Genomic DNA, 27271 nt, shown 5'->3' on the forward strand with positions numbered 1-27271 from the left:
CATGATATAGTCTTGATCTGCGGGTAAAGGTGATGAGAAGTAGATTTCCCTTGCTTTACCCACTCCTCTCATTCCAGCGAGCCGTCAGATCTAGCGAAAGAAGCACCTGCCTCGGAGCGACTAATGACAGCGATTGATAACGAGACAAAACGGAACAGGACAGATGAAGGAGGGACGCATCAAGTGAGTCAGTGATATAAAGCCATTGATAAAAAAAGGTTCAGATTATTTATTTACGAAATAATTCAAAAGGAAGGAAGGACTGATATACTCCATCGCTATTATCATTACTATCATCATATTCTTGTTATAGTAAAGTGTTTGCTTTCCCGTAAGCGTAAACATGCTGGAAAAAGGGAAAAAAAAATCTTTGGGTAGGAAAAAGTAGTGGTCACAATTTCATCGTTTTTTTTGAGGTGACGATCTCTTCTAATTCCTTAATTCACATTCAAAAGAAAAATATATTTCTTCAACATCCTTTACTGACGCGCGCGCGCGCGTGCACACACACACACACACACACACACACACACACACACACACACACACACACACACACACACACATACATACAAACACACACATCAGATGCTGCCTCAATCCACCTGAAAGGCTTTAATCAACAGTACATGAGCGGAATTCTAGGATGTAAGGTAAAAGAAGGCCAGCAGTGGAAAAGATGAAGAAAAGGGTCGAGTATTGCAGATAGAGAAATCACATATGAGGAGGTGTTAGAAAAGAAAATAATGGAGATTTTCTAATTGTACCCAACACTTCAGGAGCGTAGAAAGTGGGAAATGAAGCTTACAGGATACCAAGACTGAAGCTCGTGGACGTTTTATGTTATTTATGTGTGTTCATTATGTACCCTCTCTGGACTGTTATTCACGTTTGTTTCAAGGCAGCCTCAGAAACTGCACAAACATTCCAGAAACAACCAAACTCATTACCTGCACCGACAAAGATACTCATACACACACACACACACACACACACACACACACACACACACACACACACACACACACACACACACACTAACTCCCCGGAACACACGCGTTTAATGATTCCTCTACGACGTCTTTCAAGTGAACTCAGCATGTACCGCTCTTACAAACAGACACACACACGCACACGCACACACGCACACACACACAGCCACAAAGAGAGAGAGAGAGAGAGAGAGAGAGAGAGAGAGAGAGAGAGAGAGAGAGAGAGAGAGAGAGAGAGTAGGGAGATGTTGCTCCTGCAGGGTCGGTAGTAGGAACGAGCACCCCTTTTGTGAAACTTGTTGGGTGTTGAGTTTACAAGTATTCCATTCGCTCCCAGACGCCTCTTCACTATATGCCTGCTGCTCCTACTCATCGTGTTCCAGTAGAGGTTTCTTTCAAACGTTCCTAATCTCATCTCTTCCAATTTCGTTTCCAGTGTCAATGTTGTAAAATGTATTGCTGTGCTTCCTCCTCTTTCTCCTCCTCCTCCTCCTCCTCCTCCTCCTCCTCCTCCTCCTCCTCCTCCTCCTCTTCCTCCTCCTCCTCTTCCTCCTCCTCCTCTACCTCCTCCTCCTACTCGTCCTTTTCCTTCTCCGCCTGCTTCATTTTCTCTTCTGCGCGCGTGTGAGTAATACTCTCGCCTGGGTACTGTTATTCACTTTCAAAGATGTTCTGTGTTGCTGTCCGTATGTGTTGTGCAGGGTGAAAGAAAAGCGCGCGAGCACGCCCACACACACACACACACACACACACACACACACACACACACACATCCGGTAGCTCAGTGATTAGAGCGCTGGCTTCACAAGCCAGAGGACCGGGGTTCGATTCTCCGGCCGGGTGGTGATATTTGGGTGTCTCTCCTTTCACGTGTAGCCCCTGTTCACCTAGCAGTGAGTAGGTACGGGATGTAAATCGAGGAGTTGTGATCTTGTTGTCTCGGTGTGTGGTGTGTGCCTGGTCTCAGGCCTATCCGAAGATCGGAAATAATGAGCTCTGAGCTCGTTCCGTAGGGTAACGTCTGGTTGTCTCGTCAGAGACTGCAGCAGATCATACAGTGAAATACACACACACACACACACACACACACACACACACACACACACACACACACACCGTGTAGTCTAGTGGTTAGCACGCACTGCCCGCAACCAAGAGGGTCCGGGTTCGAGTCCCAGGAAGCGGTGAGGCAAATGGACAAGCCTCTTAATGTGTAGAACCTGTTCACCTAGTGGTAAATAGGTACGGAATGTAACTTGAAGGGTTGTGGCCTTGCTTTCCCGTTGTGTGGAGTGTGTTGTGGTCTCAGTCCTACCCGAAGATCGGTCTATGAGCTCTGAGCTCGCTCCGTAATGGGGAAGGCTGGCTGGGTGAGCAGCAGAAGACCGTGGTGAATTACACACACACACACACACACACACACACACACACACACACACACACACACACACAATTCTAATAAACCGCATATTATTATTTTCATTATTATTACACACACACACACACACACACACAGAGAGAGAGAGAGAGAGAGAGAGAGAGAGAGAGAGAGAGAGAGAGAGAGAGAGAGAGAGAGAGAGAGAGAGAGAGAGAGAGAGAGAGAGAGAGAGAGAGAGAGAGAGAGAGAGAGAGAGAGAGAGAGAGAGAGAGAGAGAGAGAGAGAGAGAGAGAGAGAGAGAGAGAGAGAGAGAGAGAGAGAGAGAGAGAGAGAGAGAGTCTAGATCAACGGATGTATTATTTTCACAATTTTTGAACTAGAGAAACACCTCACAGCACATCAAAAATATAAAAATTAGTTAATAGAAGAATAGTAGAAGCAGGATTGGGTTTGATATGAGTACAGTTACATTGCAACACACACACACACACACACACACACACACACACACACACAGAAAATGAGTGAGTGTGTAGTAGCGATGGGTGGGTTGGTGAAGCAGTAAAGCGAGTGAGTGTGTCGTCAGATGAATGAGTGGGTGAATAATATACAAGTACTCGCTCTCCCTCACACTCTCCGACCCTCCCTGTATCCTCTTCCAGCGTCACCGCAGCTCACAACCACTGGAATGGTAGAAACAAACATTCAAAAGTACAAAACACAACGAAACTAAACAAAAACACGCTAGAAATCTTCGTCTCCCAGATAAAAACGCATTTTTTTACTGTCACTCGCTCTCCCTCACTCTCCCCAGTCTACCTGTACCCTCCCCCAGCTTTCCGTCTCTCTCACAACGAAAGGAAGACATAAAACACACACACAAAACAACTCACAAACAGACAAAAACAAAATAAAAATTAGAAAAAGTTTCACGTATGTTTTACCTCAAGGTGGGATCACGCCGCCTCTCCCCCCGCCCAGCCACACCCCACCCGGAACACGTGATCATGTCTTACCAGTGAGGTGGCTTGCTTATGTACATACTTCGATGCATTCGAGAATTAACCCCTCGCAAAAATGTAGCTAGACTGTAGTGCTTTATATATTCTGACTTGTCACGCACCTTAAGTAATACCCTGAATGTAAGAAGTATTTCAAGCCTTAGTAATATTAAAGACTTTTCCAAAAGAACACATTTAAACATTATTGGAATAAACGTAATAGAAAAAAAAATCTTAAGCCTGACTTTTTAGTAATAAAAACAAAAAATTAAGATCATATTTATACAACTTCAAAAGTCAGCTAATAGGTGAAATATAAAAAGATATATATAAGACGTCTTTCTACTACTTATACTCCTGTAAATCACTATTAAAGTCTACATATTGAACTCAGTAGACAAAGAAAAACTTTAAACACCTGGAGTGATCTTCAAGCAGTAAAGTCTTACCCAGCAATTGAAATAAAAAAATGTACAGGAGTACTAATATAAATAACAGAAAAAAACAACACTTACGTATTTCTACATAGACAACCTCAAAATCGACATATTTCCATTACCACACATACAGAAAACATTTAAAAATCACTAAATATTTCTAGAAACAATTAAACTCTACTTAAAGGCCAAAACATACTGAGTAAAGAAAATCGAAATACTATTGGAAACGGGCCAGACCATTATGGAGGCGGGGAAAAACCAAAAATGGCCGTCACTCCTTACTTATTATTTGGCGTTATTTTGAATGTCTCAGTTGAAGGTGAGTGGAAGGATGCAGCAATACTAGACCAAACTGACAAAAGATAATAGGAAACTCTAAAATTAAATTAAATTAAATTAAATTTTTTCCTTTTACGGTAAACTGAGCATTTATTAATCATTGTTTTGTATCTTTTAGAAAATTCTGAATTTAAATACGTACATACAATTTAAACTAACTAAGTTATTTTCTTATCAAAGTTCATAAAAAAATGATATCCAAACGAAATGAATAATGTATGAGTATGAATGCATCTATTTTCCTCCTGCATTTAAACAAGACAGTGAAGAAAACATTTAGGGACGCGGTGGCGAGCAGACGGGCGTGTAGGTGTGGAGCAGAGGCCACCAGGTGAGATGGGAGAATGGGTCGTGTCGATATGGGCGGACGGGGGCGCTGGATGATGTGGAGGGTAGGCAGGAGGCAGTGGAGGGTCACAATGGAGGGTTAGATGGAGAGGCAGGCAGGTGGATGGTATAATGGCACGGCTGGCTGAACACAGGACCACACAGAGTTTGGTGCAGGCTGTGGAGGCTGGACGTGAATGCATTAATTGTTGTCTCCCTCCTCGGCCAGCAGGCACACTACTTCCGCCCAGTAAATGCATGTTCCTCTTTGTGTGTGTGTGTGTGTGTGTGTGTGTGTGTGTGTGTGTGTGTGTGTGTGTGTGTGTGTGTGTGTGTGTGTGTGTGTGTGTGTGTGTGTGTGTGTGTGTGTGTGTGTGTGTGTGTGTGTGTGTGTGTGTGTGTGTGTGTGTGATTTTGTGCCTCTGTTGATTGTGAACAGGACATGAGGGAAAATACAAACTAGTAGAATGATGTGGAGAACGAGGACGAGCAAAATTAAACCAGCGTGAGAACGAGAAGAAGGAAATGGAGCAAGGGTGAGGCTGAGAAGGGAACACATGGTCTATCGGCTGCCTTGAATTCTATCCTATTTCCTTTCAACTTCGATTTCAAGCTGAGAGAAACCTAAGAGCAGCGTTAAGTCGAAGTGCAAGACATAACTGGAGAGAGAGAGAGAGAGAGAGAGAGAGAGAGAGAGAGAGAGAGAGAGAGAGAGAGAGAGAGAGAGAGAGAGAGAGAGAGAGAGAGAGAGAGAGAGAGAGAGAGAGAGAGAGAGAGAGAGAGAGAGAGAGAGAGAGAGAGAGATTAAAAAAAAGCAATGAGGAGCACCTTCGGGGTTTGGAAAGAAAGGCAGCTGGTATAATTTGGTTAAACATACAGCGTGGATCGTGCCGCTATGAATGAAATTTTCCACATCCCTTTCAGGAGCCTTTTGTGTGTCTGTCTGCGAGGCATTCAGGGAGCGATATCCCCTGAGAGTCTTCCACTGTGTCCGCTACTTCGACTGTAAGAATCCACGGCAGGAAACTACGAACGACCTCCAAGAATAAACTCTCACTCTCTCTCTCTCTCTCTCTCTCTCTCTCTCTCATAGAAACAGCACCTATTCACGCCGTGCTACCAGCCTTCAGCATCCTCCCTGGCGATGTCTCCCTCCCTTTAGCATCAGAGGAAAGCCGCGTCACAGGAAAGGTGTCAGGCTGCGGCACACGCTGGGCATTGCTTGTGCCTTCACGCGCCAGTCACGCCGCACCTCGCTGGTAGACTTGGTGGTTGAGAATAGTGCTGTGTGTGTGTGTGTGTGTGTGTGTGTGTGTGTGTGTGTAATTCACCTGGGTCGCCTGCTGCTCACCCAGCCAGTCTTCCCCATTACGGAGCGAGCTCAGAGCTCATAGACCGATCTTCAGGTAGGACTGAGACCATAAAACACTCCATATACCGGGAAAGCGAAGTCACAACCCTTCGAGTTACATCCCGTACTTATTTACTGCTAGGTGAACAGGGGCCACACATTAAGAGGCTTGCCCATTTGCCTCGCCGCTTTCCGGGACTTGAACCCGGCCCTTGCGATTGTGAGTCGAGCGTGCTAATCACTACACCACGCGATGTGCGTGTGTATGTGTAATTCACTGTTTGATCTGTTGCAGTCTCTGACGAGACAGCCAGATGTTACCCTACGGAACGAGCTCAGAGCTCATTGTTTCCGATCTTCGGATAGGCCTGAGACCAGGCACACACCACACACCGGGACAACAAGGTCACAACTCCTCGATTTACATCCCGTACCTACTCACTGCTAGGTGAACAGGGGCTACACGTGAAAGGAGACACACCCAAATATCTCCACCCGGCCGGGGAATCGAACCCTGGTCATCTGGCTTGTGAAGCCAGCGCTCTAACCACTGAGCTACCGGGCCGTGTGTGTGTGTGTGTGTGTGTGTGTGTGCCGAATTCAAGACCCCATGACATGAATACTGACACCTTCCGTTAATGGTTGAGGTTTTGATTGAATTAATGCATCATATTAATAAATATTCAAGAGAGATAAACGAAATTATCAGTATTAGCAGATATTCCTTACAATATATATTTTTCCTTCTTTGCGGTGGAAGTAGTTTAATAATTAGAATCCTAAACCTTTCATGGCTTTCATTGATATCTTTACTGTGCACGATTCCTTCATATTACTAAAGCCCCGTTCAGACGAGGGGCAGCTGCCCGCCGTGCAAACATTGTTACCAGATATCATACTGCTTCAACTATTTTGATGACGTCAGAAGCGAGAAAACCACGGGCAAAACATCCATGTGCCCTTGCCCGTGGTCAAAGCAATGCCTGCTGGTGTGATGGTTGGTACTCCTATAAAGAGAGCATGTTGTAAAACACGACGTTAACCTGCGGAACTCCTTTGCAGTCAGTTTCAGATTTCCACTATACACTTGACGGGAGAACATGTCTGTCCCGTGTGGCAAAGAACAGGTATGGAGACAATCACTCGCATGTTCATCTTGAAGTTCGCGCAATATTGTCACATGACTTCCCATTTTCTCTCTTTTCGCCAACCACTTTTTACACCATTGTCTTTTCTTTCTGTGGTTCTTTTTCATGCACAAAGCAATAATAATGCTACACAACGCTATTCCTTTACTCCTGCGACGGTTCTTGCTGTATTCCATTTTGTCCTAGTCTCAGTCCGGTTGTGCTATCGGCCGCTGCCTGCCCTGGAGTGCCCAGGCTGCTATGCGCGCCTTGTAGTGGCAAAAACCCTCCACCAATTGTTCGACCTGGTAACGCTGTTAAACAAGCGAGAAATATACGATCAACGGGTAGTGCCCGGCGAGCAATTGCCAGTCTTGGCCCGGTGAACGGAGTAGGAACTGTGGAACACAGCAACATCTGGTAGCACTGTTTGTTGCTAGATCTGTTTCCTTCGTTTCTGTGCTTATGACGTCATTCAGCTGCTTAGTATGATATGGTAACATGTTTGCACGGCTGGCAACTGCCCCTCGTCTGGACAGGTCTTAACTTTTCATTTTCACTTACATTTAAGTCCAACAAGGACGAGTAAATGGTGTCATGAAGCACAACACTGAGGCACAAATCACCTCCCCGTGAGTTCCTCAGCCGCGATGAAAGTAAAACCCAATACACCAATCTATGAACTTTTTCTTTTTCACCCCTTCAATACTGGGACACATTTTTACCTTGAGACTGTGGCCCGTATTCAAAAACGGCTTGCTCTCACCACGATATATTTCTAAGGCCACAGAAATGACAAACCGGATTTTCTAGACAGTTTCTCCTTTCAGTAAACTAGATATCTTTCCAATCCATCACCAGAACCATAAAAATACCCTTTAAAACGGGAGTATCTTCATCTATGGCCTTCTGGAAACAGTGATGGTGAGAGAGCAAAGCGTTTCAGAATATGAGCCTGTGTACGATTAAACCATTCTATTGACACTAGGAAGGATCGATGGAGGTTCAGAAGATTAATGGCCAGAAGATCAATGGCCAGAGCCTTTATTATTTTAATCCTCATATGAGTTTCTAAAGATGTAGTCTAGAAAATTATCAAATAGAAAGCAGAATGAATACGAAAACGTGTCATGTACTGAAGGGATTAATGTCACACGAGAGAGAGAGAGAGAGAGAGAGAGAGAGAGAGAGAGAGAGAGAGAGAGAGAGAGAGAGAGAGAGAGAGAGAGAGAGAGAATATCAAACCTGCATTTTTTCCGATGTTTGCAGGAGGGTGAGGCAAGAGCGGCAAAATAAGAATCCTCAAAAAAGCCCAAAATTGCATTCGTTCAAGGGAGTTGCTCTTGCACTACCTTCAATACTTGCCCCCTCACGGACACTACCACAAAAATAAACACTTGCATCAAATAAAGGAAGAAAGGAAACCGGGAACCTAATAATGATAATAGTAATAATGATAATAATAACAATAATTATGGCAATAACAATAAACGTAACATTAATAATGACAAAAAATTTTACACATATATAAATAATTCCAAAACTCGATACTAATTCCCCATTACGACACCCATCCGCTCGCTCGCTCTCTCTCTCTCTCTCTCTCTCTCTCTCTCTCTCTCTCTCTCTCTCTCTACTACTACTACTTTCACAGTCACTTATTACCTCAGGCTAAGTTAGGTAAGGTTAAGCTTGGTTGAGTTAGGTTAGGTTAGGTCAGGATAGGTTGATTTGAGTTAGGTTTGGTTAGGTTGAGTTAGGTTAAGGTTAGTTTAAGTAAGGCTACTTTAGATTAAGCTGAAGTTTGTTTTCGGTTAGGTTAAATCTAATTAGGTTTGGTTACGTTAGATTACGTTTGGTTACATTAAGTTTGGTTATCATATCTTAACCCCTACAATACCATGACACGTTTTTATATTTATTCTGGTCACCATTTAGCGATTTTATGCAGCGCCAGAAACTTTTGTGAGATTAAAATAGTGAAGACTCTATCCAATAATATTTTGACCTCCATAGACCCTTCCTACTGTAAATGAAATTGTCAAATCATACCCAAAACTCATGGTAGAAATGCGTCCCAGTAGTGAAGGGGTTAAGTTAGTTTAGCTTACCACTCCAACACCAAACAGTCATCCACTACCACTTTCCCACAGTCATTTACTACCACTCCCCCAGCTCCCAGTCACTCTCACTCTCCCACTCTACCATACGTTCACTAGCCACCCTCCACCAACACAGAGCACCGTGGCCACTTCATCATCGCCTCACGCCTAAAGCAGAGGCTAGAGAGAACTGAATATTGGCCTCGGCAGCTTCATTTATTAAGCGAACTCTGAGGCTAAGGTTCTCCCACCACGGACACGGCCCCAAGCGTTCCTATTTCGTCCTTGGCCGTCCTTTGTGTGTAACAGGTAACGAGGCCATGAAGATGCAAAAAATAAAGGCTTAAGGATGGAAAAACAGAGAGAAAAATAAAGTAGTGGGAGGTTATATCTATTAGTTCAGTTGTCCTTGTAGTGAATTTGATTACCAAGGTATGTCAGTGAGTCATAATAATTTGCTTTGTACATGAAAACCTCTGAAATGTGTGACTTTTGCAACAGTCAATCTTCCATTTCTGTTCATAATTGTCTCGAAAAACAAGTTGTCTATTCAGCCAAGCAATCCAGAATACACACACACACACACACACACACACACACACACACACACACACACACACACACACACACACACACACACACGCGCGCGCGCGCGCGCAAAGACGAGCAGAAAAGTTGAATTGAGTACGAGAAGCATCAGTGCACAAACAAGCGTATAGTCCGCCGCTGCCTCTATTTATGCCGACAAACAACCCGGAAGACTCGTGCTGATAAAGACTGCCGATGAACATGATAGAGAGAGAGAGAGAGAGAGAGAGAGAGAGAGAGAGAGAGAGAGAGAGAGAGAGAGAGAGAGAGAGAGAGAGAGAGAGAGAGAGAGAGAGAGAGAGAGAGAGAGAGAGAGAGAGAGAGAGAGAGAGAGAGAGAGAGAGAGAGAGAGAGAGAGAGAGAGAGAGAGAGAGAGAGAGAGAGAGAGAGAGAGAGAGAGAGAGAGAGAGAGAGAGAGAGAGACAGAGACAGAGAGAGAGAGAGAGAGAGAGAGAGAGAGAGAGAGAGAGAGAGAGAGAGAGAGAGAGAGAGAGAGAGAGAGAGAGAGAGAGAGAGAGAGAGAGAGAGAGAGAGAGAGAGAGAGAGAGAGAGATTTACATGCTGACCATCTTGTATATTATCTATTTTTAAGTCTTGTAAATATTGTAGAGAAATAGATTGTAGTACCCTTAGAATAGGTAGCACACGACAGTGCGCCTTTGGGTACATGTTCTTCTGTATAAATTATGTTTAAATAAAAAAAAAAAGAGAGAGAGAGAGAGAGAGAGAGAGAGAGAGAGAGAGAGAGAGAGAGAGAGAGAGAATGGGAGAAAGAAAAACCACATCCTTGACTCGTATCGGAACACTCGCGACCACCATGACTCCCGCTACTCCCCAGCACGAGGCTCCAGAAATTAGCCTTTGGTTTCGTCCCTCCCACTCGATGCTGGTCGGTCTGAACAAGAATCTTTAAAATAGGACAGACAAAGGCCTCGCTGCGGACGGAAATGACTGCAAGGACACCCATCCGCCCGGAAATGAGACGAGAGAAAGGAGTCTACTAAACCTGGACGAGATGCTTGTTTCTACAGAGTTTGGTGTTAGGAGAGTCGGAGGCAGGGCGACTGGGAAAGATGGAGAGGAGGTAAAGGAGAGGTAGTCAGGGGAAGGTGAGAAGGTCAGGAAAAGGGCACTTATTGGAAATGACACGCACTGCATGAAAGAAAAAAGGTAAGAAAGAGAAAAGGACAAAAAATCCGAAGTTACTCACGCAAAAGTAACAAGCACTGCGAATTCCAGGAACGGAGATGAGATGGTGAAGAAAAAGGTACTCGAATAAAAAGGAACAGGAAGAATATCACAACCACTCAAGAAGAAAGGAGGAGGAACCTTCACAGTCACAAAAGGCAGCACCATGGCCCTGATGTCACGTCCTGATACGTCACACACGAGTTTCACGAGGAGCATTATGCCGAGAGGCCCAACACTACAAGTGGACGTGCTGCCTCTCTGGGAAAGACGCGTTGAGACGCAGGCAACGCCACGTGAGGCAGAGTGGTGCGCTTGGCGGTCACTGCTCCCCTCACTGAGGGAACAAAGAGGAAATGACCACAGGAAAGGGAACAGAACGGAGGAGAGGACCGTCAACTGTCTTGGAGATTTATATATATATATATATATATATATATATATATATATATATATATATATATATATATATATATATATACAAGTTCACAGAGAGAGAGAGAGAGAGAGAGAGAGAGAGAGAGAGAGAGAGAGAGAGATGGCAAACCCAATTATATTCCTCGTAAATAAACATGATAAAGAATAATAAATAAATTATAATCTAATTAATTAAAAAATAATATTAAAAGACTCGGAACTACGATCGTTACTGACAGCTTATCTTTAATGGCACAGCGTAACACACCAAAAATTAGAATATTGTTCTCGTTATTGTGTTCCCGGTGTATCATTAGGTGCTAATTACCACCATCCCTTATCTAAAGAATTGTCGCTCTGCAATGTGTGGTTGTGGATTTTCTTTCAATGTGCAACGATTGCTGTCCACGGCACACACCAAAACGATGCCCACACACACACCCCACAAACCCTCCTTTCAGCCATATATACTGCTCTTTCACTGAGAGAGAGAGAGAGAGAGAGAGAGAGGGAGGCGTCGTCACCCTGGACAAACACAGCTCAGGTCTAGTTCGGAGCCTCAAGTGCCTGTTTCGAACCGCTGGCTCATAAAGGTTTGGAGCAGCAGGCGGGTTTAGTTTAAGTGTTCAGTGGCAAAATGAATCATTTACTTGTTTGGAGTGTGTGTGTGTGTGTGTGTGTGTGTGTGTGTCCAGTCGTTTCAATCGCATTATATTATATGCACGTAATAGAAGAGGAAGAGGAATAAAGAAAATATGGGAAAAGCACGTGAAGACAAAGAGGGCGGAGAAGAGAAAGCTGAGACAGTGAAAAAATGAGAAATATATAGAAATGACAAAAAAAGGAGAGATGAGGAAAATGACAAACAGAAGCGGAAAACCGGCAAAGTAATAAGCGGAGATGAGGAGAATACCAACAACAAACACAGGAGGAACACTTCGCAACGCAAACTGCATCAAACCAATCGCTGTGATAAACTACACTGCATCAGTTACCGTACATATCTATCCACTTAAATGATACGAAGGATTAAAAACAATATAAAGACGAGAGAGAGAGAGAGAGAGAGAGAGAGAGAGAGAGACTTCAACTCCGATAAAACGAAGCGAAAAAAAAAACATACTAAACCCCTTACTATTCCAAAGAACAAGCGACCAACCACTTCGACCCATTACTATTTAAGCAGCTTGAACACCACAAATCTAAATAGTCATAAATGCAATTGCTGGATGAATAATGACTGTGAAGACTTCAACTCCTTCGATACCAGGACGTGTTTTCATATTTATACTTTCTATTTGGTGATTTTATACACCTTCAGAAACTTATATAGGAATTAAAATAGTGAAGACTGCCATTAATCTCCTGACTTACGTAGACAGTTCATAAATGTAAGTAAAATCGTCTAATCGTATATAAAATTCATGGTAAAAATGTGTCACAGTAATGAAGGAGTTAATATCGCCAGCGCCAAAACGCCAGAACCCAACCCTGCCCCTTCCAGGCCACCACTCCCTTTCCGCCATTAGCACAGGCTCGCGCCGCTGCTCCGATCTACCGACAGGCTGCTCCTTGAAGGGATAACAGCACCGATGCCTCGATGAAGAGAGAGGAGGAGGAGAAAAGAGTAGGAGAGAAGAAAAGGAGGGAAGGGGAGGAGGGAAGAAGAGGGAAGAGGAGGAGGGAAGAAGAGGGAAGAGGAGAGGGGAAGAAGAGGAGGAGGGAAGAGGAGGAGAGAAGAGGAAGGAAGAGGAGGAGGGAAGAGGAGGAGAGAAGAGGAAGGAAGAGGAGGAGGGAAGAGGAGGAGAGAAGAGGAAGGAAGAGGAGGAGGGAAGAGGAGGAGGGAAGAGGAAGAGGGAAAAGGAGGAGGGGAGAGGATAAGGGAAATGGAAGAGAAAAGAGGAGGGAAGAGGACTACACACACACACACACACACACACACACACACACACACACACACTACTCACGTCCTATCGTAAGCACACTAAGTAAAACATAAAAAAAAGAGGAGCGTAAAAAAACATGAGCAGCTACACTACACAAAAAAAGAAAAAGACTTGAATTTATGCGGATCATAAATAAAAGACTGAATAGAGTTCGTCTTACTTTGCTTAAAAAATAATAGTAAATAAAAATCGAACATAAAAAAAAACGCTAAATTTTATATAACTATGATACCGAACCAATTTACTCCTCAAGCAGATGGACACAATAAAGAAAGATATTTTAAGGAGGAACATTAAAAACATCACGAAACTCTGCATAAAACTCTGATCCCAAACCAATATACTTTCAGAGCAGATGGACACAATAACAGCATGATTAGGATAGAAATGAGACGAAAGATTAGATGAATTTATGGATGGGGATGTTAGATGGAATTAGGTTGCTTTGCTCATACAGGGACTGCCACTTGTAGGCTTGACAACCTCTTGCAGATTTTCTCTTTTCTTATGTTCTTATGTAAAGCGTTGGTGTCGGGCCGGAGAGATGGGCGAGGATGAACAGACAGTGAGATAAGGAGAGCTTGGCGAGAAAAGATGCGAGACATAATATACGAGACAGCAGAGAGTTTTGATGAAGGGAATAGTAAGGCTGAGTAAAGAGAGAGAGAGAGAGAGAGAGAGAGAGAGAGAGAGAGAGAGAGAGAGAGAGAGAGAGAGAGAGAGAGAGAGAGAGAGAGGAGGGTATAATGGTATTATAATCAGACGAGTGTTCAGGCAATTGTTGCTTTATAAAATTGTACATAAAGAAAAAAAAGAAAAAACGACACGAGGATATCAAGAAAACAAAAATAAATAATCACTCTACATAATGATTCATGTAAAATAAACGAGAATATGACAATGAAAACATAGAGGAAGAGGAGGACGAAGAGGCAGGCGAGGCTGGAGGCAAAGATAGGGTGGAAAAGGAGTATAGGTTGTGACCCTTGCTGGACCACCGCTGCTCAACAAGTGGTGGTATTACATTACAGGTGGTACAGTGTTTGTGATGAGTAATAGTATCACAATACTTCACTTTCAGATAATATTGTGATCATATTTCTCCGTTCACTCAATAATAAATCGACCTGAATTTTCAGAGACTTTTTAAGACGACCCCACCAGCAAAATAAGTTTAACTAAAATTATGCTTCATATTGTGAAGTGAACACATCTTTCTCGAAACGAATAACGCCTCATAACTTCACCTCAAGTTACGGAACTTCTGAAGTGTGAGTGACGCCATGAAGCCGCTTATTTGCAATGAACCACCTTGACTGATTTATCACAACAACCAAACAAAGGTCACAGAGGCACAGTAAATATTGACGTTTACACACTACTTCAAACAATTGTGCAATACGAGAATACATAAAATATGATATTACGATAGAGCACCACATGTGTTCACTGCGCTCAAGTTAAGTGTGCTTAACTTGCAGTTGGCAGCCCTACTCTATATCCAAACCGGCCATGACATGAAAAATAAGTTCACTTGCACTCTACCTTGCTCTCCACATCGCCGGGCTAGGAGGAAGAAGCCGCCATCTGCAAGTCGATTTCCAAAACCTGGTGTGTTGTCACTGCCATGTTTGCACCACCGAGTCTTACAATCAACGATCACGACACATAATACTAATATTGGCGCGTAATAATTGCAATAACTAAGGCGGCAGGAGGGAGCTTCACGTTATGCTACGAGCAGGAAAGCGGGAGCTCGGGCCTCGGAGGACTGACGCGGCGACGCCTGCCAGTCTGTCCGTTGTTGAGGTTCATTGATTCGAATACTGTAGACATTAAGAGATTGTGCATGCCTTTATATACAGAGAAATATTCGTAATACACTTTCTGCGTGAATGAATCAATGATGGGGTGTGACCACATAACAAGGATAGAGTTCCATTGCACATTTGCTGAAGGAATTGCACATCTAACAACGATGCATCTCAACTAAACCTAAGACGAAACCGATTCAAAACCTGAGGTAAAAGTGATGGGTTGGCAGATTCATTGCAAAACAGATTTTGGAGTGATGACAACGCGACGCACAAACACTATACTGAAACTAAGAAAAATGTGCGTAAATAATTATACATCTTTAGTGCGTCATGAGAGTGAACACTCACTGCTTGTACTTGTACTTGCTTGTGCTTGTACATTGTCCTTGTTGCTTGATAATTATTCTTTAAGGTGTATGGCATCGGCAAGTCCACCACGCAGTTTTGTAGATTAAACAGAACCTACCTGACTTGAGCTTTGTGTGTGTGTGTGTGTGTGTGTGTGTGTGTGTGTGTAAGCCACCTTCGTCCCTACATTTAACTCACGTATTCATGGAAAGCGAGATAAAATCGGTCTATCACTCCATACAGAAAGTTCACATCAGGAGTTCATTCAGTGGCGATTTGTGGCTTCAGTAGCAGATTAGTATGATTTCTGTTGCTGCTATGGTATGCAATCTACACAGCCAACGTGATCTACAAGAGTTAAATTCGACTTTGGTATGCGATCTACATGTTTCATTTATTCATTATGGCGTAAACAAAATATTCTACATATGCATGTATTTATTATAAAAAGAATAATAATGATAAACATTTCAAAAGTTACGAAACAAAGAAACAATGAAACGTGCTTCGAAGTAGAAACAATCGTTGAATTACGAATACTATTACAATTATGTTACAGTGCGTCTTTCAAATTAAATATGGATATGTTAGAAATTGTAACACTACTTCACATCGATATGAAAAGTATGTAGCTACTTTATATCCCGAAATTAAACGATATATATTCTTTCGTAGACACATTGGAATAAACACAAAAATTGATTAAGTGGTGGTAAATGCCACCTATCCTACAACCTCAAAATTATTGAAATGTGTCTGCAAAAGAATTAAGCTAAAACAATAAATAATAACAGCAGAAAAGATCTCTAAAATATTAGCGTAGTGACTTCATATTGAAATTGGTGAGATAAAGAAAGCTACATAAATTTATCGGTTGAGAATAATCAACTCTCCAGCCACCGCGTAGCTATACATCTCTCCTGTATCACACACAGCCTATCTTATTTTCATTTGCCGATCCTATTCAAAATTTACCATTCTCAAATATATGATTTATACAGTCAAATAAACATGATTTTTTTTTTATCTACTTACTAACGCTCTGTTTGCTATAGTCCAAGCTTAAAGCCGTTAAAGCATATAACGTCTCTCTATCTCAGATCAAGTGAAGCTTAATGTTTTATGGATCAAAATACTTCGATGCAGTAATTATCATGTGAAGATGCTGTGAAATTTGGAGAGGGAATGGAAATCGACAGTTGTTTCAATGTGGCGGGGCACAAGATACACTCACATGGTACCTAGAGGTGCCCGAACGTGCCTTTATAATCACCTTAATCTCTTCCTTACGATGACGGACGCTATTCTCCTTTTAACACAGAAGTATATTGAGTATCTTTATCTCCTTCGTAGAATATCCGACATGGGATGATTTCTGGGAAATCTTAGTTTCAGGAGGAAACTTATGATGAAGGCAGCAACGAGTACCATCATTAATTAATCACCAAACGTTTCGACATGTCTTATGTCATATTCAGTGTTTTAGACTTACTTTGTTTTAGACCAGTGAAGATGACATTAGACATGTCGAAACATTTGGTAATTAATTAATGATGGTACTCTTTGCTGCCTTCATCATTAATTTCCTCCTGAAACTAAGATTTCCCAGAAAGCATCTCGTATCGGATATTGCTATATTATCATATATGCCATAAGATTCGTGAATAACATTGGTGTCTCCTGTTGGGGGGGGTAATTAGGGGGTACAAACATTAATTTAAGGATCCTGTGGTGTCTCAAACAAGTTGACACTAACACCAACGCTGAAAGTGGTTTAAGACACGGGACGTACCGAGAAATAGCCACATTAGTATCAGCAATTGCTAACACCACGTTTAAAAAGAAAAAGGAAAAAAACTGGCCGATTGTCTGTGCCGGAATGAAGTGTACTGTTGTCACATGCCTTATACTTTGTTGAGTAAGGACCGGAGCTCTGACACTCAAAGAGATATTCCATTCATGCTTCAGATTCTTGAACCACACAGTCTCTCAAAACCAAAACAAGTGAAAAAAAAAGTATATTTTTCCTGATGTAGATCACAATATAAAGCGTAGATCACATGCAAAGGAACTTCATGACACGTAGACCAGATACCAAAATAGCACCAGATTTTACCTTAATAACAAGAGAAACGCATTTGAGATCCCGGCTAATCATCTCTGTGGCCATTGAAAATAGTTGTGGTGAAAGAGCAAAGTTTCAGAATGCGTAGCTATATTCGAAGTTCGCTTTCTATCACTGCTATAAATTTGTGAGCGTTGTTAAGTTTGGTGTGTTTGATTTTTCATTTATACCACGTGGGCTTTTCACGGGAATTTCTGGGCTAAAGGGGATACTTTTGGGTAACTCCTATTTCAAAGCCCACCCGCTAGGAAACCGTTGCCCCGAGTGTGGAAGCCCAACCTACACTCGGACCGTGGACATTATTCGAACCAGTGCGCTTGAAGACCCCTCAGATCCCAAAAGCACGCATGTTTTGACACTTAATAATAATATCGATAATGATATAAACAACTAATGAGAACGATAACTTCACACTTGACAAATGAAATAAGTGGAAGACATGACCTCAAGACGAATTTGTACTAGATTCACGCCATTGGAGGCCTCTTCTGCACTCCCTTCCCACGCGGGGTCACTTGACGTGGTGGCGGGGCTTAAAACGCAGTGGATGGTGCCGCCTTCTCTGAGGGTTGCGCGTCTTTGCAAGGTTCGGTGCACGTCGTCTCCGTAGACAGAGCGTTCCCTTTTCGTCGCTGGTGGACAGAGACTGCAGGTGACGTAGATTTTCCTTCCTCTTACTCTCTCTCTCTCTCTCTCTCTCTCTCTCTCTCTCTCTCTCTCTCTCTCTCTCTACATCACATGGTATTTCTTTTCTGCCAGCCTTAGTTGCAATGATCGGACTTTGAGGAGGAAATTTCGCTATCCTGCCTGTCACTGAAAGTTGTATAGCAGAGACACACTTATTGGTTTGTGAGGATGAAAAGATCTGCCGCAATTTGTTCTTCATTTGTATCCCCTTTGTGTTACTTTCTTTTTAATTACTTTCCTCTTCATCCTACCTGTCCTCCTCCTCCTCCTCCTCCTCCACTTCCCCTTTCACTCTCTCCATTGGTTATGTGCTGTCCACACCGTACTCTTGACGTCCGCAGCAGTAAGAATCTGTGGTTCAGTACTCTTACTTTACACTCACAGGTCTCATTGTCACGTGAACACCTAAATGTGCGGAACCTCTCTCGACTTTCCCTGCATATCATTTACTTTCCTCACCCTTCACCTCGTCTTACGGCTCTTTTTGCAATCTCTCTCTCTCTCTCTCTCTCTCTCTCTCTCTCTCTCTCTCTCTCTCTCTCTCTCTCTCTCTCTCTCTCTCTCTCTCTCTCTCTCTCTCTCTCTCTCTCTCGTGTCGCCAGTGCCCTCCTGATCGCAACCTCTCTTTGTGCTGTCAGGACATGCCTCGCTCATCCTCCGCCTTCTGGAACTCAACTTTAAAACCTGAGACTATGAAACGAGCAGTTGTCTTTGTTATGCTGTTTGGAGAGAGAGAGAGAGAGAGAGAGAGAGAGAGAGAGAGAGAGAGAGAGAGAGATAGGGGATTGCAGAGAGATGACATACGTGTTCTCTGACGTCTTTGGGCACGAAGCCTTTTGAATGTTATATCTAGATTTTTTACATATTTTCAGTTTTCTTTCTTTTCTTAGTTGAAGTGACGAGTTTTCCATTTACCCGGTACACTAACTCAAAACCCCAAGCATCCGTTAGCATGAACATATGGAAAACACTCTTAAATGTGAGGATCAAACTTAACAGCGCAAGGAACTGATATACGAAGACAGGTGAGACACAATATGTTGCACCAAATTAAATAAAAAGGAAAGCATCAAACTACTACCTCAGCATCGGTCACTGCTTGCATCACTGAAGCAACATCAAGCGTAAACTTCAATACACGTGACAAAATTAGTTAAGGTGAGTTTACATTATTGCTCCCTCTGTCCTTATGTTTCCCTCAACCTCTGCGTATTTTTGTCTCCCAGCCACCTTTACTGACCGTCTAATTCCATGTTCCTTTCCTGTTCTTCCCTACTGCTCTTCCCTGCACCCTGACCTTGACTGTGTTTCCCTCCTTGTGCTGCTGACGTGTGTGTCTGTGTCTGTGTGTGTGTGTGTGTGTGTGTGTGTGTGTGTGTGTGTGTGTGTGTGTGTGTGTGTTCTGTAACTGTGCTTAGACAAAATCGTGGACGAAAATATATAACGAAGGCTCCAATGAAAAATATAAATGAATAAGTAAATGAATAGAACTGTAAATAAAACACAACAGAGCTACTTCCACCACTCCTCCCTCTCTTCCTCCCTGTGTCACCTGTCTCGCCCAACGCACGTCTCCGCCCCTCGTTGCTCTCCGCGGCTCGCTTGTCTCCTCTCCCCGCCACACGTGAGAGCGGCAAGGGAAGGTGGTGCCGGCCATACATCTTCACGACTTGACCTTTATATAAATCTCCCTCCTTCTTGTACTTTATCATTCGCGTTCTTGTCCTCTACTCCTAAGATCCTCTCTCCTTTCACCCTCCCCGTTGATGGGAAAGCAGAAAATGGTGCAGTTTTGGTAGGCAAGTGGCCAAAAGTAATTTAAGCGACATCCATCCCTGTCTCCACCTATCTTTATAGAAGCTCCCGTAGTGCCGAACTTTTAAACTTTCTCAATTTTAATTTCTTCGGCAATTTTTGGGGTGAAGTTACGTACGGGTGGAGGTTGAAGCCTCGGATGAAGTAAAGGGTGACGCTTCTGTGCTAAAGGTGCAAAAGGTGACGGCAAAAATTCCTTCATGTTGAGCCAGTCTTTCTCACGAGTCTTCTCCCATCCCTCAAATCTCTCAAGGCAAGGAAAGTCACTTCCTGCCACGGGTCTTAAGCCTTCGCCTCGGTGAAAGGTAAACGTGGAAGTGGAAATCTTATTTTTGTGGTTTTTCTCTTTACAGGTTCTTTTATTTTGAGTCAACACCTTTCAACATCTACCGGGGCTTTATCATGGATGGGAGGAGGAGGAGGAGGAAGGAGGAGGAGGAGGAGGAGGAGGAGGAGGAGGAGGAGGAGGAGGAGGAGGAGGAGGAGGAGGAGGAGGAGGAGGAGGAGGAGCTGTGGGTGATGTGTGCCTTCAGGGAAAAGTTAATAAAAGATATCTTGTTAAGGAAACGCGTAAAGTAAAAGAGCAAAGAAGAAGAACAAAGGAAAAAAAGGCTGCACGAGAGAGGAGGGAGATGGAGGAGCAGCAGCAGCGTGTGGGTGAGACTGTGCAGGGAACGCTACGTGTGGCTTGAGAGTATTGTCACGTTCGTTAATTTACAGAGAGAGAGAGAGAGAGAGAGAGAGAGAGAGAGAGTATAAAAGATTAATGCAAGATTTCAGAAAACCTAAAACAATTATTTATACGATCATAACACAAATAAAAGAAGAAAAAACGTCCAAATTTCAGTGCTAAGTAAAAATAATTGTCTAGAATGTCTAAAATATGTCGAAATTCTGACTAATACCTATTCTTCGTGAGCTGTGTCCGTGTTCATGTGTTCATATCTATTACTCCTACAAAATCTCCAAAACTCAAGTCTCAATCACAATGCTACCCTTCACCTCCACTAGTTCGCTGCCACTTCTAACACATCTACACTTTTTCTCCCTCCACTTCAAAGTCTTTCATATATTTACTTTTCTTTCTTCAGTCCAGTTTACCGTCCCTCTTCGCTGTGTTTTATCATCCAGTTCGCCTTCCCTTAGTGCTTCCCTTCTCGTTCTTATTCCTCCCCTTCCTCTTCCTCCACTGTGTATTCCTCACTGACCAATGGGAATCTTCACTCAGTTTTGATAAAAATTTTTTGCCTCTTCCTACACGGTAACGCTTCATTAAAACCTGGAAATTGTTGAAATACTGCTGGATACTATTGCTATGGAAGTAGATATAGAAGTGTTTATTGATTGTTTAAAAGAGGGAACGTAAATTCATACATATAGTGCTTCTGTACATGAATGACCTTAATATTTCTATGCCTAAGAGAGGAAAATATGATGTCAGTTAAAAATACAACTAATGCTCCTCATAAAAAGCTAACGAAAATGTAATTACTTGCTGTTATTTTCGTGGCGATACTTTTGGGAGTGGCGCTGACGGTCCATTATTCGGCCCATAAAAGTGAGCCGGCGAGTGGATTACAAAAGTTTTAGTTGCTGATGAATGAAATGTGCATCCAGGCAGTGCTGTTGATCCCCTTTGTTTATCTGTATGTGTGTGTGTGTGTGTGTGTGTGTGTGTGTGTGTGTGTGTGTGTGTGTGTGTGTGTGTGTGTATGTGTGTGTGTGAGTGTGTGCCTGATTATTTCTGTCTGTCTGCCTGTAAGTGTATATTCTCTCTCTCTCTCTCTCTCTCTCTCTCTCTCTCTCTCTCTCTCTCTCTCTCTCTCTCTCTCTCTCACAAGATCATCCAAAAGCAACTCATTGTATTCTCTAGCATCCAGTCTTCCTCTGTGCTATTCAGGTTCCTTCCTATGACATCCTTCCCCAAGCAACTAATTTTGTCCCTGCCTCGCTATCACGCCTGCTGCCGCCACGCCCCGCCTCTCTCCCCAGCGTTAGTGATTTACAATTTGCATGAGAGGGGCCTCCGAGGGCAGCGTGGAGCAGAGGACAACGAACACGTAACTGCCTTAATCTTCCTTTTCCTGCAGCACAGTGTCAGGATCCAGGAATAGGAATATATAAGTAAGAAGGACAGAAATAAGTTTAATACTGAAAATAATAGGACAGGAGAGATGGAAGCTTAATGGTCAAACTTCAGGTCTTCAGTTGTTAGTGATAGGGAGGGGAAAAAGGGAGGTTCAATGGACAGCGTCGTAAGAATCGTTAGCACTGGTTACGTAAGGCCTGACTGTCTCGTGTTACAAACTTTAGACTCATGCAGATGTAGAGGACAGATGTTATTATATTGAATAAGATGGAATGTACATATTTTGTTACATTAATCCCTTCAGTACCATGACGTGTTTTCATATTCATTCTCCTCACTATCTAGCATTTTTTATGGCTTCAGAAACTAATGTGGGGGATTAGAATAGTGAAGACTCTGGCCATTAATCTTCTGACCTCTATATACACTTTTTAATGTAAATGAAATGGTCTAATCGTACACAAATCTCAAGGTAAAAATGTGTCCCAGTATTGAAGGGGTTATGCGTAGAAGTAATATTATCGAGTACAGAGAAAATGTTCCTTCTGATGACAACTTTTGGCAACTCTCGATACAGACCCACCCAAGCTGTACTGTGCGACATGACCTGCCAGAGTGCGGGGCCCTATCCCGCCGGCTGTCCATCGCTGCTGCATCGTGTTAACTTGCACATTAATATTCACTATGATAAACAGCTAGCAGTGTTACCAGACGACTCCTACTGCATCACATCAACACGTCACGGTTGATCCTCCACGATGAAACAGATGACTGAAAAAAGAAAAGGAAAACATGGTCCACAACAGCTGCCACTTGGGTTCTTGTGTCCTGTGCTTGGTCCTGCAGTTCCAAACAACGCTCCTCTGAGAGTTCGCTATTTCTCCCACCTGATCCCTAATCCTCCCTGACCCCGCGTGTCTGGTATGCAGTGCCTTCATCAACATACTTGTATGTTGTCACCGAAGCTGAAGTGTTCTCCCGCTTCAGTAAAACACTTGCACGTGTGCCTGCTGCTGCTGCCACTGCACCTCAGCGTCACCTTGCACGTGTGCCTGATGCTGCTGCTGCTGCACCTCAACATCTAATCTTTGTAGTTATTCCATCGCCTTCTGAAGTGCATGATTTACATAATGTATCGGCGAGTACGCTTTGTTCCTGTGTGTGTGTGTGTGTGTGTGTGTGTGTGTGTGTGTGTGTGTGTGTGTGTAATTCACCACGGTCGTCTGCTGGTTACCCAGCCAGTCTTCCCCATTACGGAACGAGCTCAGAGCTCATAGACCGATCTTCGGGTAGGACTGAAACCACAACACTCCACACACCGGGAAAGCGAGGCCACAACCCCTCGAGTTACATCCCGTACCTATTTACTGCTAGGTGAACAGGGGCTACACATTAAGAGGCTTGCCCATTTGCCTCGGCGCTTTCCGGGACTCGAACCCGGACCCTCTCGATTGTGAGTCGAGCGTGCTAACCACTACACTACGCTGTGTGTATGTGTGTGTGTGTGTGTGTGTGTGTGTGTGTGTGTGTGTGTTGTCGTCTACAGCAGATGAACATCACGCCAACTCCCCTCTGCCCCTGCTGAATTGGTTTCGCCCCCTGGAAATCTCTTCCACTGAATAAGACATCGTCTCCAGATAAATAGAAAAATAAATAAATAAATGAATAAACAGGTGCTCAGAAGTGCATTATTCTTTGTACATAACTGGGTATTATGACGATACATCAGTTCGTCTTCTCATGAGCGTCGGTTGTCATTTCAGGTTTTAACACTGATATAAATTACGTGTACATTTGTTTGTGTGGATAGATCTATTTTGGATTCCCAAGAGAATTATACATCCTGAACAGCAAATATAATTGAAATTCCACACTTGCGCCACAGTTCTTGAAGTACGCTGTTGGTCTTTTCTGCCAACCATACGCTAACCTGATGTGACGCAAGTACAAGAGCCATCGCCGCCTCCAAGCACCGTCATTCTCTTTTACTACACATTGCATAATTCATTACATCTTTCATTATTTATCTTTTCCAATTATTTACTCCCATTCCTTATACCGTGTGGGCAAAAGATTCAGGGAAAATGTTATGGTCGATGGCAATTTACGGTCATATCAAACTGCGACCGCGCGCAAACCTGAGTGAAGTGAAGAGGGCACCACGGCTGTCACCCGAGGAACCACTTTAATTGCCTACCTTGAGGAATGTATGCATTATATCATTAGAGATCAGCCCGAGTTACTATTTTCTCAATAAGATACCACTGCAATAGAATTATGTAAATAACAGCAAAAAACAACAGCAGCAGAAACAACAATAGCAACAACAACAACAACAACAGCAATAACAACAACAAATGAGACGACAGCAACAACATTAACAACAAAAACCACGACAAAAACAACAGATTCAACAACAACAACAACAGATGCAACAAACAACAACAACAACAACAACAACAGATGCAACAACAACAACAACAACAACAACAACAACAACAACAACAACAGATGCAACAACAACAACAACAACAACAACAAAACAAAACAGCAGCAACAGAAGCAAGAACGGCAACAACGAATACAACAACAACAGGAGCAACAACAGCAGCAACACCACCATCACCATCACCATCACCACCACCACCACCACCACCACTAACAACAACAACAACAAAAGCAACAACAACAGCAATCGTCGTCTAGGGAAGGCCTCACAGGACACATAAGGACCTTCTTCAGTCACTGGGACAATTTCAACAAAGGCAAAGTTCCACCAACAAACTCGGGTCACTACGATCACACGCCCGACCACTGACCACTTAGCTTGATATTCTGTTACTAGAGGTTCTAAATCACATTACTGAGGAGAGACCCTGTTCTTCCTTGCCCTGGTAACCTGACCGACATACACTCAGACAGTCAGACAGATTCGCCTAATTTTTCCACAGGAGGAGGCAGACTCAAGGGGAATTGTAAAGAAGTCAAAGCGTCAGTCAGGGAGTGAAGAAGGAAAGAAAAGCAGGAGGTGAAGGAGCCGGTGAGTAAAAATTTAGTATTTCACTCAGTACGAATCGATGATGAGGATTGACGGCGGTAGAAGGCGTACAGGAAAAGGAGGAAGAGGAGGAGGAGGAGGGTGATGAAGGGGAGAAGGGGTGAAGGGGAGAAGTGCAAGAGGAGGAGGAAAAGTAGGAGACGTAAAAGAAAGAGAGAATAAAAGAATTGCACTGGCAGGCTACAAATTATTGAATCTTATGTCTTTCACAAGGGATGATGATATGTGGCTGCTTTTCAGAATTATAAACAGCTTCGATTTCAACGGAAAAACATAAATGCCTTGGAGAGACATATATATTCTTCAAAGGAATAGAATCAGACAAAGCATTCTTCAATAGCCTAAGAAAGTTAGCTTAAAGGAAGAAAAGATATAAAAAAAAGTAAAAAACAACAATAGAATGAGAGAGAGAGAGAGAGAGAGAGAGAGAGAGAGAGAGAGAGAGAGAGAGAGAGAGAGGAGGTAAGGAGAAACGTTAATAACTCTTTTTCTCATCGATACGCCAATGTTTGTTTGACTTAGTGCAATTCAGGAACAAATTCAGTCATGACCGTGTTCAAATTACTTTTAGAAAAACCTATTAAATAACGCACCTTTGTTCTCATGAGGAATTAACACACGAGATTATGAGATTTTGGGACGCTTGTCTATAAAATGATGTTATTTCTACTTTCCTGCTTTTGCTTAACCTATTCAGTTACAGGGACGCATTTTTCAACATGAGTTTGGGTATAATTACACGGTTTTATTTTTATTAGGAAAGGTCTATGGAGGTCAGAAGATTAATGGCAAGAATCTTCACTATTTTAATCCACACATAAGTTTTTGAAGCTGTATAAAATCAATAAATAGTAACCAGAATGAATATGAAAATGCGTCTTAGGAGTGAAAGGGTTAATAATCTTGCGAGTTAAGAGGTTAATAATCTTCATTCTCCCATCAATTATTTCCCAACTGCATTTTTTTTCATTTAAGTTCAGTTTGGTTCTCTTCCATTATGTTCTCTGTCTTCCTTGACATTTCATCTTCGTAATATTCTTCTTACGTTTTCTGAATTTTGTTCTTATTTTTCTTTTTTTTTTTTTTACCTTTCTCTTCACCCTTTTTCCCTCTCTCTTCCTCTTCCATCTCCGCCTAAGTGCCTCTTTTCCTTCCTACACACATGCTCTCCTTCCCACACGTCCGGAAAACAACACACGCTATTTTGAGACTGAACACGCACACATGAACGCTTACACACACACACACACACACACACACACACACACACACACACATCATCTTATACGTTGCCTTTCGAAACAAACGATTATTTTTCTTTCCTAGTAAATGTAAAGTATACCTGCCTAGAACAAACATTTGCACCAAGACAGACAGACAGACAGACAAAGACAGACAGACAGACAGACAGATAAATAGACAGATAGATAGACAGATAAACAGACAGACAGACAGAAAGACAGACAGACAGACAGAAAAATATACTGACTGACTGATTGATAGACAAAGACAGACAAAGAACAACCGACAGACAGACAGTCACCAAAATTGATAGAAAACAAATACAGAGACAAACAGATAAACACACACACACACACACACACACACACACACACACACACACACACACACACACACACACACACACACACACACACACACACACACACACACACACACACACGCACGCACACACGCACACACACACACACACACACACACACACACACACACACACACACACACTCTCTCTCTCTCTCTCTCTCTCTCTCTCTCTCTCTCTCTCTCTCTCTCTCTCTCTCTCTCTCTCTCTCTCTCTCTCTCATCGTTCACACCACCATTATTAGGAAAAGCAAAGGAAAATGAATACTAATAAATTCTTAATATAATCACGTTCTGGGTATACCTCATTGAAGAGCCACTGTCTGCCTCCCTCCACTGAAGACTGACAGTACTTAATTACCCCTCACTTTTTTGTGTAATTGTCCGGGAACATACACATTATTACTTCTGAATACATCACGTAGTTGCCTGTCAAAGCGGTGACGATGCCAGGCTTAGCACCGCCTGCTTTGTGTATTTGTGAAGACTAATTCTTGTTTTTCATTGTAAAACGTTATCAGCAGAGAGAGAGAG

At 42.9% G+C, this 27271-nt stretch overlaps 1 long non-coding RNA gene across 1 annotated transcript in view; it reads right to left on the reverse strand.

Annotated features, from left to right (window-relative positions):
* The window catches only part of LOC123512415, a 78441-nt gene extending 63469 nt beyond the window's left edge, over positions 1-14972 (reverse strand). The window contains exon 1 of the long non-coding RNA XR_006677090.1: positions 14742-14972. This is a non-coding gene — a long non-coding RNA (uncharacterized LOC123512415). The remainder of the gene's footprint in view (positions 1-14741) is intronic.
* Between the last annotated feature and the right edge of the window lie 12299 nt (positions 14973-27271).

This window comes from Portunus trituberculatus, chromosome 33, assembly GCF_017591435.1.
Source record: "Portunus trituberculatus isolate SZX2019 chromosome 33, ASM1759143v1, whole genome shotgun sequence".
NCBI classification, from domain to species: domain Eukaryota; kingdom Metazoa; phylum Arthropoda; class Malacostraca; order Decapoda; family Portunidae; genus Portunus; species Portunus trituberculatus.